Raw genomic sequence first — 12,381 nt, 5'->3', positions numbered from 1 at the left:
TCTTAATTGCCAACAGAATAATGTTCAAAACATTCAGCCTGGAGTTCAAGTTTCTCTGTGGTCTTCCCCAAACTTCCCTTGATTTGAGAAATGTTTGTTTAATAACATTCAGTGCCAGCCTCTGAATGAGGAATGCAAAGATGAATAGGACAGAGCCGCTGCCCCCAAGGTGTTCAGAGGCTTGAACTGAAGACAGAAACATAAATAAGAAACCTACAGTAGATTAGGTTCTAACAGACAGAGGCATATGTAAAGTCACCTCTGTGCAATGTTTTTCAAACACTGAAAAAAATACCCTAGCAATTGCAGTGCCCTCCACCCCCATCTCCTTTACCTGGTTAGTAAACCCATCTCCCAGTTGCGGCTAAGAGCTCACAGCTGACCCTCACTGGAGAATTGCTTTTCTATATCCCCCTCTAACTCCAAACTCTCCTAGCAGAGCTCACTGCCAATGATTGACAGATTGAGGGTATACAAGGCTGGCCCTTAGGCCTCAAGGGGCAGGACACTTTGGCCTGCAGTTTATATACCTGAGCTTCTCTGAGGATCTACTCAAGGTCTGTTGTGTCTAAGACCACATATTACTCTGCACTTTCCTCTTTTTCTCTTTCACACCCTTCAAGAATTTTCCTGAAGAAAGCTTCCTGGCAGGATCTCTTCTTAGGCTCTGTTTCTAGGGCACTTGGCCTGAGACGCTAGTAGCAGACAGTTGACCTAAAAGTAGACCCTAAGATGTAATATTGGAGGTGGTTAATTTACTACTCAGCTGGCAGTGAGGACCCCAGTATGGAACTGTACTGATGGTCCCCAGCAAGAAGTAGTGGTACAATTGCTAAAACTGTCACTAGTGAGGATTTAGGATGAGGGAAGGGGAAGCAGTGTCTTGAATGGTATTTTGGGCATTGGAAGATATGGGAGACACAGTAATTATAAGGACTTTAGATGGGGTGGATGCCTTTGATGAGAGAAAACGACAGGCCCAGGACAATCAATTGCCAATTTAAAGCAAAGTGTAAGAATCAGTCACAGGGTCTTTTGGGGGACATGTTAAAGAGACTATGATCTCCTCTAGCTAGAGGGCAAAAGAGCTGAAGACTGGGCACAAGACATAATCACTGAACTTGAGGTAAGTTGCTTATGCCAAGGACAGGCTCACCAAAAAGCAGCAGAATGCCCGGAGATGGGATGGTGCACATGAGAACCCTGAACCCTCAGGTTCTCCTCAGCACTCTGAGACTATTGAAGGGCAGCCTAAGAAAAACTGAAAAATGTTGTCCCAATCCTTCACCCCCACATGTTCAGACAATGTAGAATTCTCAAATACATGTGTCTTTCAAGAAAATGTATGCTTTCCCCAGGATCTGCTAGTGTTTCCTCTTCTGACCATTTTCCAAATAATTAGGGTCAAGTCTCAGCATGATGGAAGAGGGAAAGTTCTGGATCTTTGAGAGGGATTATAACCAAAGAAGCTGGAGGACCTGGCAGACATGGACCATGAACCCTGGGAGAGAATCACTGAATGTGCATCCTGAAAAGTGGAATATGAAACTGGATAAGGGAGAGTTTGTTGATTTGAATCCACATGGAATCTAGGATTTAACAGCCTGGCAAGGGCCCTGGGAGACAAGATAGGATACTTGAGTAGCTACTGGAAACTTTGCATAGACCATGGCCCAGAATAAGTGAAGTTGAGATGCAAGAAGGGCTGTGGCAGGATATGGAGAGAGAGAGATAAAACTCAAAGAATTAGTCATGCTAGGATGGATTTAAGATATAAGACTGGAAAACCCACCAACTAAGTTTGTGTGGAAAAGCTGTTTTACCAAAACGGTGAGGAATGAGAAGGGGAAGGGAGGACCAGCATTGCTGAGAAGCCAGTATTGACTCTTCTGTAGACTGGAAAGACACACTACTACAAAATTGAACTCCTTGTTAGCAGTGTGCCTGGCAGAATTCCAGACTATCAAAGGCTGGATGGCAGCACTTAATCTCAGAAACAAGATGGATAATCATTATTATAATGGGCAGTGAGGTTGGAATGGAAGACAAGGGGGCTGAACCACAGGAATCTTTCATGGAGATGATTACTAGAACATTGTTTTCCTAGAAGCAAGACAGATGAACAGTCAAAAGACAGATGGACACTATTTAATGTATATAATCAAAAGTGAGCAATCTGAATCAGCTAAAGGCTGAGGTCAGCTGCTCTAGAGGAAAGATACATTTTTTTTTTGCCAAGTTTCTAAATCTGACCCACTTCTCAGTACTAGAAACAAGCGACAGGTGCTCATGAGGAAGGAATCTTCAGTGCCATTGCAAATGTGATTCTCTTACTTATTCCTCCAAGAGAAGTATGGCTATTTACTTTAGTCACTTTTTGTTAAGTAAGGGGATATTCCCACAGCTTTAAATGTTAGTGGATTTAGGATCTGAGTTGAGGCTGGTAACCAGAAACTCAAAGTGCCATTATGTTCCCCTGGTTAGAACAGAAGGAGGTAAGTGTGCTAGGTCTACAACCAGGTAAGTGGTGCAGCTGTCAGCTCTAAGAAGCCACACTTCCTGTCTGAACCAGAACTTGATTGAATGCAGAAAGAAGGCAAGGCATCCTGAGGAACATGACACCAGAAAAGTCCATTATATCTTTTCCTATTTGTGTATTCTCCTCTACTAACCAACTATTCCCACTGGAAATGGTGACCAGAGGAAAGAGAAATTGGGAAACCCATAGTTTCTTTTCCTTCATCTTTCCTCCTTTACTAGTGTGGAAAGACACCACAGGACATGCACCAAGAGGCCAATTAAAGACAGCTGAGTTCCTTTTGCTGGCATTTCCACAGGCCAGAATGAAATACTTCCGAATACATGACTACAAATTGACAATGTAGATCTGAATAAAAAGTTTGTCATTTCAGTGATTCCACATGACTGGAATGCTCTGTTTGCAGCTGAAATTGCTGTTGCATCATGTACAAATATGTAACAATGAATTCCACTATTATGTATGATTATAACGTACTGATAAAAATATGGAAAAAATGATGTTGCCTGATACAAAGATGAATGGCAAAATTTATGCTAATAATTTAAATTTTTGTATATCTTTACTTAGAATGACATTGAATAGAAAATTAAAAAAAAACAAAAAACAAAAAACACTCTTGATAAACTGAGAGAAAGACCATGAAAGAAAGTAAAAAGCTTTATATTTTAGTACTTTCAATAGGTCTCTTCTCTGTTTTTTGGGCAAGGGACCTTACGCAGGGTCTGAGCATGCAGGAAGTGGGCTTTAGCAGATGCTAGGCCAGCACAGCCTTCGGCCAGCTCCTCATTGTTGGCTGCAGTGGCTCACACCTGCACCCTTCTCTTGAGAATTGCTGTTGGTTGGTAAGAGGCAGCTCACCTGGAAGATTTCCCACCTACAACCAATGCCTGATAATAGGGAGGTACAGCGGATCTGCCCTTGTGTCTCAGTGGAGGACAACTCTGCTGTGTATTTATTTTTTACTGCTTCTCTGGGGATTAGGTCATAGCTAGGCTTTACCTCAGCCCCTTCCTTGGCTCACTTTGTCCTCTTCTGTAGCTTCTTTCCCTAAGCCCCTTAAGGTTTTTTTTTTTTTTTTTTTTTTTTTTTTTATGAAGAGTCACTCAACAAAACACATGAAACTAAATCCATACTGTGATCTTCACTTTCAGGTAATCCAGCCTAAGACACTGCCTATGCACATGAGTGTACACACATGTGGGTGTACACACACACACACATACACACACACACACTTATACAAAACTGGAACAAAATTGGAAAAATATGACATTGTTATGCATTCTTCAGCTGTACTAAACTAACAAAGTTGACTCCTTGGCCTATTTACTAATAGGCATGATCTGCAGTTTGAAATGACTGATCTATTGGACCCCAGAGAAGGAAACAACTAACTATGTCCAGATGTCAGGGTAGGGATTGTTAGGGAAAGATTAATCTGAATTGGATCTTAAGCCATGAGGGGAAGATTTTCAGGTCGATAACACAGAGGTGGCCATTTCAGGCAATAAGTGGGAGAGTGTGTCCCGGATGCTTTGAGCTTAGTTTCTCAATGTGCTGTCTTGGACCAGCTGTCTCAGAATCACTGTGGGATGCCTAAAAAACATTCAGCCTTTGAGCCAGTCTCGAGTCCCCAAAGTAACATTTCTGAAGTCATTTTTAAAAATATTTATTTTTAAATTATAGGTGGACACAATATCTTTGTTTTTTTATTTTTATGTGGTGCTGAGGATTGAACCTGGTGCCTCACGCATGGTAGGCAAGTGCTCTACCTCTGAGCCACAACCCCAGCCCCTCTGGAGTCGTTTTAAGCAAACTCTCCAGGGAGTAAAATTTGAGGGTCATTGATCTGCACCCCAGAGTGGGGAGGAGAGAACTGACTCATTGCCCACTCTTCTCTTTCAAGTGGATTTCAGATTGAGGACAGCTACTTCCAGCCTAGAATTAGGTTTCATGAGGACATAGGATAGGAACAGAAACAAGGAGAAGAAAGCACAATCATATTAATTGGTGCACTTGAACATGGTAGAAGCAAGAACCTCCATGAGGCCTTCTCTGGCCCTATCAGGTGGGAGTACTCCTCCTTAATCTGACCCATATCACACTACTCACAGCTTCTCTGGGGTCCTTAACCTATCCTGCCACATGTCAGTTGTTGGTGTACATGGTTCATTTCCCCCACAATAAGATTAAGGGTAGGTGTCATGTCCAAGCATTTCTGTTCCCTTTGTTCAACCACCTCATTCACATGACAAGGTCTCTTATGTGTAAGGAACTGTTTTGGGTGCTGGGTTTGTGAATAAAGCAGCCAACATTTGTTTCTATTTGCTTCTCCAACGTACCTATTTGTGCATATGTGCATAGGAATGCACAATAAACATCTCCATGTAACAAATGAATAGATGAATGGATAAAACAGGCCAACAGTGGCCTCATGTTTAGGTGAACAATGGTTGGATGGCTGCAAGGTGTTTGGGTTTTTTGGGCCATTGGAGGGAGGGCCCTGAGAGGGTGGCATCATTTTGGCACTTGGACCAGCACTGACCATCTACAGCCACCTCGAGTAGATGGCATGGCCATAGCACCATTCCAGGGCAGGACAGCCACTCCTCAGCACTTAACCTCTTCTTACTAAAATGTCAAGGATTTTGAGAATTAATAGTGTCTAAAGTCTCCAACTCTCCAGAACCCAGCTGTCTGGAATTTTATATTTGGAGGAGAAATGAAGCTCTTGAAGTTTCCCCAAGAGGTTCTAACTACTTAGAGCCTGGCTCTTCCTTCCCTCATTTCTGTTCATGAGGACAATAAGCACTTATGCTGCCAGAGCACTCATACAGGCCAGGAGTGGCTCTGAGGGCTTGACTGCACTTCCACCTGCAGCAAGCAACAGTGGCCCCTAAGAATGCTTACCTCATTCTGTTCCCCAGCATGTGTGTTTTGCTTCTGACTTTTCTTCAGTATTATGTTTCCTTTGTCAATTCTGAAATCATCTCCTTGTTGCTGGAAATACACATCACATTTTGGCAAAGCTGTTGCTAATATCTTAAAAAGAACAGAGATGACAGTTCAGCTAATCATCAAAGGCGTCAATCATACCATCATTCAAGAGCTTCAGATTTTACCATAACTTAAAAGGTAATTATGATTCTCACTTAATAGCTCCAGGAAGAAGTAATGCTGGCAGTTTAAAGTTTGTTGTTGTTGTTTTTCTGTGCAAATGGGAAATTTTGGTCTTAAGGCCATATGTTGGGTTCTCTTTTAAAAGATTCTTTACTAGTGAAAGCTGAAACTGAGAAAAATTTCAATTCTGATCTAGGGGGTTTATGGCATTTAAAAAGAATATCAATGCTATATATCAATGCTATATTTTAAAGCAAAATCTCAAAGAAAATTGGAGAAAATTAACAATAGACATGATATAGAGATTCACAGAACTATTATTATAACTTTTTTTTCATTTTAAAAAATTTTAATTTGTTACATATGACAGCAGAATGCATTACAATTCATATTACACATATAGAGCACAATTTTTCATATCTCTGATTGTACACAAAGTAGAGTCACACCATTTGTATCTTCATACATGTACTTAGAGTAATGATGTTCATCTCATTCCACTATCTTTCCTACCTCCCATGCCCCCTCTCTTTTCCTCCCCCCCTTTTCCCTTTTGCCCTATTTAGAGTTCATCTAATCCTCCCATTCTGCCCCCCCATTATGAATAAGCCCCCTTAAATCAGAGAAAACATTTGGCATTTGGTTTTTTGGGATTGGCTAACTTCACTTAGCATTATATTCTTCAACTCCATCCATTTACCTGCAAATGCCATGATTTCATTCTCTTCTATTGCTGAGTAATACTCCATTGTGTATATATGCCACAGTTTCTTTATTCATTCATCTACTGACAGGCATCTAGGTTGGTTCCACAGTTTAGCTGTTTGTGAATTGTGCTGCTATAAACATTGATGTGCCTGTGTCCCTGTAGTATGTTTGTTTTTAAGTCCTTCAGGTGTAGACCAAGGAGTGGGATAGCTGGGTCAAATGGTGGCTCTATTCCCAGTTTTCCAAGGATTCTCCATACTGCTTTCCATATTGACTGCACCAATTTGCAGTCCTATCAGCAATGTTTGAATGTGCCTTTTTCCCCACATCCTCGTCAACACTTATTGTTGTTTGTATTCTTAATAGCTGCCATTCTGACTGGAGTGAGATGAAACCTTAGAGTAGTTTTGATTTGCATTTCTCTAATTGCTAGAGATGTTGAACATTTTTTCATATATTTGTTTATTGATTGTATATCACCTTCTGAGAAGTGTCTGTTCAGTTCCTTGGTCCATTTATTGATTGGGTTATTTGTTATTTGGTGTTTAGCTTTTTGAATTCTTTATATACCCTATTCTTTATATACCTTTATATCCTTCTTGCTAAGGATTGCTTTAGCTATTCTGAGTCTTTTATTTTTCCGATGAATTTCATGACTGCTTTTTCTATGAGGAATGTCATTGGGATTTTGATTGGAATCACATTAAATCTGTATAATGATTTTGGTAATATGGTCACTTTGACAATATTAATTCTGCCTGTCCAAGAACAAGAGAATTCTTTCCATTTTCTAAGGTCTTCTTTAATTCCTCTCTTTAGCATTCTTTAGTTTTTGTTGTAGAGGTCTTTCACCTCTTTTGTTGATTCCCAAGTTTTTTTTTATTTGAGGCTATTGTAAGTGGGGTAGTTTTCCTTGTTTCCCTTTCAGAGGTTTTGCCACTGATAATCACAGAAATGCCTTTGATTTATGGGTATTGATTTTGTATCCTGTTACTTTGCTGAATTTACTTATTAGTTCTAGAAGTTTTCTGGTGGAATTTTTTTGGGTCTTCTAGGTATATATTCATATCATTGGCAAATAGTGCTAATTTGAGTTCTTTCTTTATCTATTCGTACCCCATTAATTTCTTTCATCTGTCTAATTGCTCTGGCCAGTGTTTCAAGAATTATGTTAAATGGAAGTGGTGAAAGAGGGCATCCCTGTCTTGTTCCAGTTTTTGGAGGGAATGCCTTCAATTTTTCTCCATTTAGAATGATGTTGGCCTGGGGCTTAGCATAGATAGCTTTTACAATGTTGAGATATGTTCCTGTTATCCCTAGTTTTTCTAGTGTTTTGAACATAAAGGGGTGCTTTATTTTGTCAAATGCTTTTTCTGCATCTACTGAGATGATCATATGGTTCTTTAAGTCTATTGATGTGATGAATTACATTTATTGATTTCTGTATGTTGAACCAACCTTGCATCCCTGGGATGAACCCAACTTGATTGTGGTTTACTATCTTTTTGATATGTTTTTGCATTTGATTTGCCAGAATTTTATTGAGAATTTTTGCATCTATGTTCATTAGAGATATTGGTCTGAAGTTTTCTTTCTTTGATATGTCTTTGCCTGCTTTTGGAATCAGGGTGATATTAGTCTCATAGAATGAGTTTGGAAGTGCTCCCTTTTTTTATTTTCTGAAATAAATTGAAGAGTATTGGTATTAGTTCTTCTTTAAAGGTTCTTGTAGAACTTGGCTGTGTATCCATCTGGTGCTGGGCTTTTCTTGGTTGGTAGGCTTCTGATGGCATCTTCTATTTCATCACTTAAAATCAATCTGTTTATATTGTATATATCATCCTGATTCAATTTGGGCAAATCATATGACTCTAGAAACCTGTTGATGCCTTCAATATTTTCTATTTTTCTGGAGTATAAGTTTTCAGAATAATTTCTAATTATCTTCTGTATTTCTGAGGTGTCTGTTGTGATAGTTTATTTTTCATCAGGTATATTAGTAATTTGAGTTTTCTCTCTCCTCTTCATTAGCATGGCTAAGGGTCTGTCAATTTTATTTATTTTTTCAAAGAACCAACTTTTTGTTTTGTCAATTTTTTCAATTGTTTCTATTTCATTGATTTCAGCTCTGAGTTTAATTATTTTCTGCCTTCTAGTGTTTTTAGTGTTGATTTGTTCTTCTTTTTCTAGGGCTTTGAGATGTAATATTAAGTCATTTATTTGTTGACTTTTTCTTCTTTTAAGAAATGAACTCCATGCAATCAACTTTCCTCTTAGTACTGCCTTCATAGTGTCCCAGAGATTTTGATATGTTGCATCTGTGTTCTCATTCACCTCTAAGAAGAATCTTTTAATCTCCTTCTTGATGTCTTTTGCAACCATTTTTAATTCGGTAGCATATTATTTGTCTCCAGGTGTTGGAATAGCTTTTGTTTTTTATTTTATCATTGATTTCTAATTTCATTCCTTTATCTGATAGAATGCATGGTAGTAATTCTACTTTTTTATATTTATTAAGAGTTTCTTTGTGGCATAATATATGGTTTATTTTAGAGAAGGATCCATGTGCCTGCTTAGAAGAAAGTTTATTCGCTCTTTGAAGGATGAAATATTCTATATATGTCAGTTAAGTCTAAGTTATTGATTATATTATCAAGTTTTATAGTTTCTTTGTTCAGCTTTTGTTTGGAAGATCTATACAGTGGTGAGGAAGTGTGTTAAAGTCACCCAGAATTATTGTGTTGTGGTCTGTTTGACTCTTGAACTTGAGAAGAGTTTGTTTGAAATAAATGTAGAACGTAGGTGTTCTATTTTGGGGGCATATGTATATTTATTATTGTTATGTCTTGTTGATGAATGGTTCCCTTAAGCAGTATGAAATATCCCTCTTTATCCCTTTTGATTAACTTTGGCTTAAAGTCTACTTTATTTGATAAGAGGCTGGAAACCCCTGCTTGCTTCTGCAGTCCATGGGGATGGTATGATTTTTCAACTTCTATCTGTGGATGTCTTTTCCTATGAGATGAGTCTCTTGGAGGCAGCATATTGTTAGGTCTTTTTTAAAAATCCAAACTGCCAGTCTATGTCTATTGATTGGTGAGTTTAGGCCATTACCATTCCAGGTTATTATTGAGACATGATTTGTATTCCCAGCCACTTTTGTTTACTTTTGGTATATAACTTGACTTGGTTTCTCCTTTGATTAGTTTTTCCTTTAATATAAAAGCTCCCTTTGCTGATTTTCATCATTGTTTTTCATTTCCTCTTCATGGAATATTTTGCTGAGTATGTTTTGAAGTGCAAGCTTTCTAGTTGTAAATTATTTTAACTTTTGTTTATCATGGAAGGTTTTTAGTTTATAATAAAATCTAAAGCTTAATTTTGCTTGTTGGCATCCATTTTCTTTCAGAGCGTGGTATATGCTGTTCCAGGATCTCCTGGCTTTGAGGGTCTGAGTTGAAAAATCTGCTGAGATAAGAATTGGTCTCCCCTTATATGTTATCTGATTTTCTCTCTTGTGGCCTTTAAGATTATATCCTTATTCTGTGTGCTAGACATTTTCATTATAATGTGCCTTGGTGTAGATCTGTTGTAATTTTGTATATTTGATGTCCTGTAAGCCTGTTGTATTTGATTTTCCAATTCATTCTTCATGTTTGGCAAATTTTCTGATATTATCTCACTGAAGAGATTGTGCATTCCTTTGGTTTAGAACACTGTGCCTTCCTCTATCCCAATAACTCTTGGACTTGGTCTTTTGATGCTATCCTATAATTCTTGGATGTTCTGCTCATGGTTCATTACCATCTTCACTGTGTGGTCAACTTTATTTTACAAATTGTATACTTTGTCTTCATTATCTGATGTTCTGTCTTCCAAGTGATCTAGTCTGAGGGTGATGCTTTCTATTAAGTTTTTTATTTGGTTTGGTTTATTGTTTCCTTCATTTCAAGGATTTCTGATTTTTTTTCAGAGTCTCTCTTTCCTGAAATAATCTTTTGCTACATGTATTTGCTCCCTTATCTCTTTGTTGGTGTGATCAATGGTTGCCTGTATTTGCTCTCTTATCTCTTTGTTGGAGTGATCAATTTTTGCCGGTATTTGCTCATTTAGGTCATTCTTTAATTCACAGATCATTTTAATTATAAATGTTATGAACTCCTTCTCTGACATCTCATCACATGTGCTGTCCATGGGTTCTGTTATTGTAGTATCCTGGTTTGTTTGGGGCACTTTCCTCCCTTGTTTTTTCATGTTGTCTATGTGATTTCCTTTCTTGCAGTGTGGATCTGAGGTATTACAGTTCCTACCCTATAATCTTGTAGTATCTGTGCAGATTATCTGTACCTCACCTTGGTGTTGGGCTTTCAAACCCTGCTGGTGTCCCAGGATGGATGCTACTGCAACTATAGGAGGTGGTGGCTATAGCTTGAGAGAGCAGTGGAGGTGCCCCAAGATGGATGCAATGTCTTTCAGAGATGGGGCTGAAAGGGTGGGCCTTACACTGGCTTTGGGATGCCTGCTCCAAGATGCAGCTGCTTCTAGGACCTGTCTGTTGTCCCAAGTTACAGACTACTGCATGGGGAAGGCTATGGGGATGGCTTCAGTGTTTCAAGATGGAAGTGGGTTAGTCCTGGGCTCTCAGGTGGTGCGTGTGTGGGAACAGACCAAGTTTACCCTGGGTCCTGGCTCCTGCGCAGGTTATAGAGGCAGGTCTGGACTAAGCCTGACTCTGGCTGGTGGAGGCAATCCTCAGGTATTGTAACTTTTGACACTCTCCAGACCAACTGCTCTTAGCTTTTACTATTTGTAAGCTTTGGTTTTGTAAGTTCCCATGAGAGGTTATACAAAGATAGGCAAATTCCATCAGGAAACCAAAGGAGAGGAATAATGTTCATGCAACTCCAGTTTTCTTAAAATCCTGGATTTTATGGTCTTCTCTTTTATATCATCTCCACAGTTTTCCAGCTACTGACCTAGTCTGTGTCCCATTGTCCTGTGTTTCCCAATTCTCACTGCACCCTTCATACTGTTGTTTGCCTGGCTGATGTCTCAATGTTGTTTTTACAAGCAAGATTTTTAATTTCACAAGTGCTCTCGTAGTTCATCATGAACTTGCAGTCCTGAGATAAGCTATGGCTTGCTTCAGAGACCCCATTTATTCAAGAATCTGCTTTTTGTGCCTTCTGCTCACTCTGTGATGATGACCCTTTGGATAGGCCACACTGGCATTATGTCACTTAACAATTTTTTTTTCCTTAACCAATTGTGTTCATTTTATAACACAACATTTTAAACTACTTTGTATCATACAAAAACATATATTATGGAATTAACATTAACCCTATATTAGACAGAATTAAATTCTCTATTATATTAAGTTCAATCAATATTAACTTGTTGTGACTTTAAACCACGTTTTCTCTACATGGAGAGTAGTGACTCATTCCCCTCTCCTCTCTTTCACATTGTTTCTGAAAGAAAATTTAAATCAATGTTTTGCAAACTGCATAAGAATCACTCAGGGATCTTGTTAAAATGCATATCTGCCTCAGTACCAGGGATGGGCTGAGCTGTTAGTGATCTCCCAGGTGACGCTGATATTGTTGGTCTGTACATCTACATTTTGAATATCAAGGACACATACAATCTTTAAAAAGTCACCAAGAAAGTTATTTGTAATTCTTTTTAGTTCTTCAATGAGAACAGTAAAGAACTTATCTATAGATGTCATTATTTTAAGGTGTAGTCTTGGGGTAAGTCCATTTATATCTCCACCTTTCCTTTCTCTCTGCTGCCTCTTATCTTCGACCCTTGTTTATTCTGTCTCAGTTATTGCACACTCCTCTCCAACCCAGGCTTCCCTTCTGCAAGAACATTGAGGACAGTCTTTATCATACTATCTCCTTGCTCAGAAAGCTTTAATGAGCTCTCACTGCCCAAAGAATAAAATGTAGCATCCTTGATAGGAGGTGGTACTTCCTCCTACCAAGTATTTTTGGTACTGTGTT

The 12,381-nt window shown here is 38.8% G+C and overlaps 1 protein-coding gene across 1 annotated transcript in view; it reads right to left on the bottom strand.

Moving 5' to 3' along the window:
- The window catches only part of Lamb4 (laminin subunit beta 4), a 95,623-nt gene that overhangs the window by 50,207 nt on the left and 33,035 nt on the right, over positions 1-12,381 (bottom strand). The window lies entirely within an intron of this gene.

This window comes from Marmota flaviventris, chromosome 1 (assembly GCF_047511675.1).
Source record: "Marmota flaviventris isolate mMarFla1 chromosome 1, mMarFla1.hap1, whole genome shotgun sequence".
NCBI classification, from domain to species: domain Eukaryota; kingdom Metazoa; phylum Chordata; class Mammalia; order Rodentia; family Sciuridae; genus Marmota; species Marmota flaviventris.
Note: the sequence above shows the minus strand (reverse complement) of the source record. Positions and strands in the feature narration are given on the sequence as shown.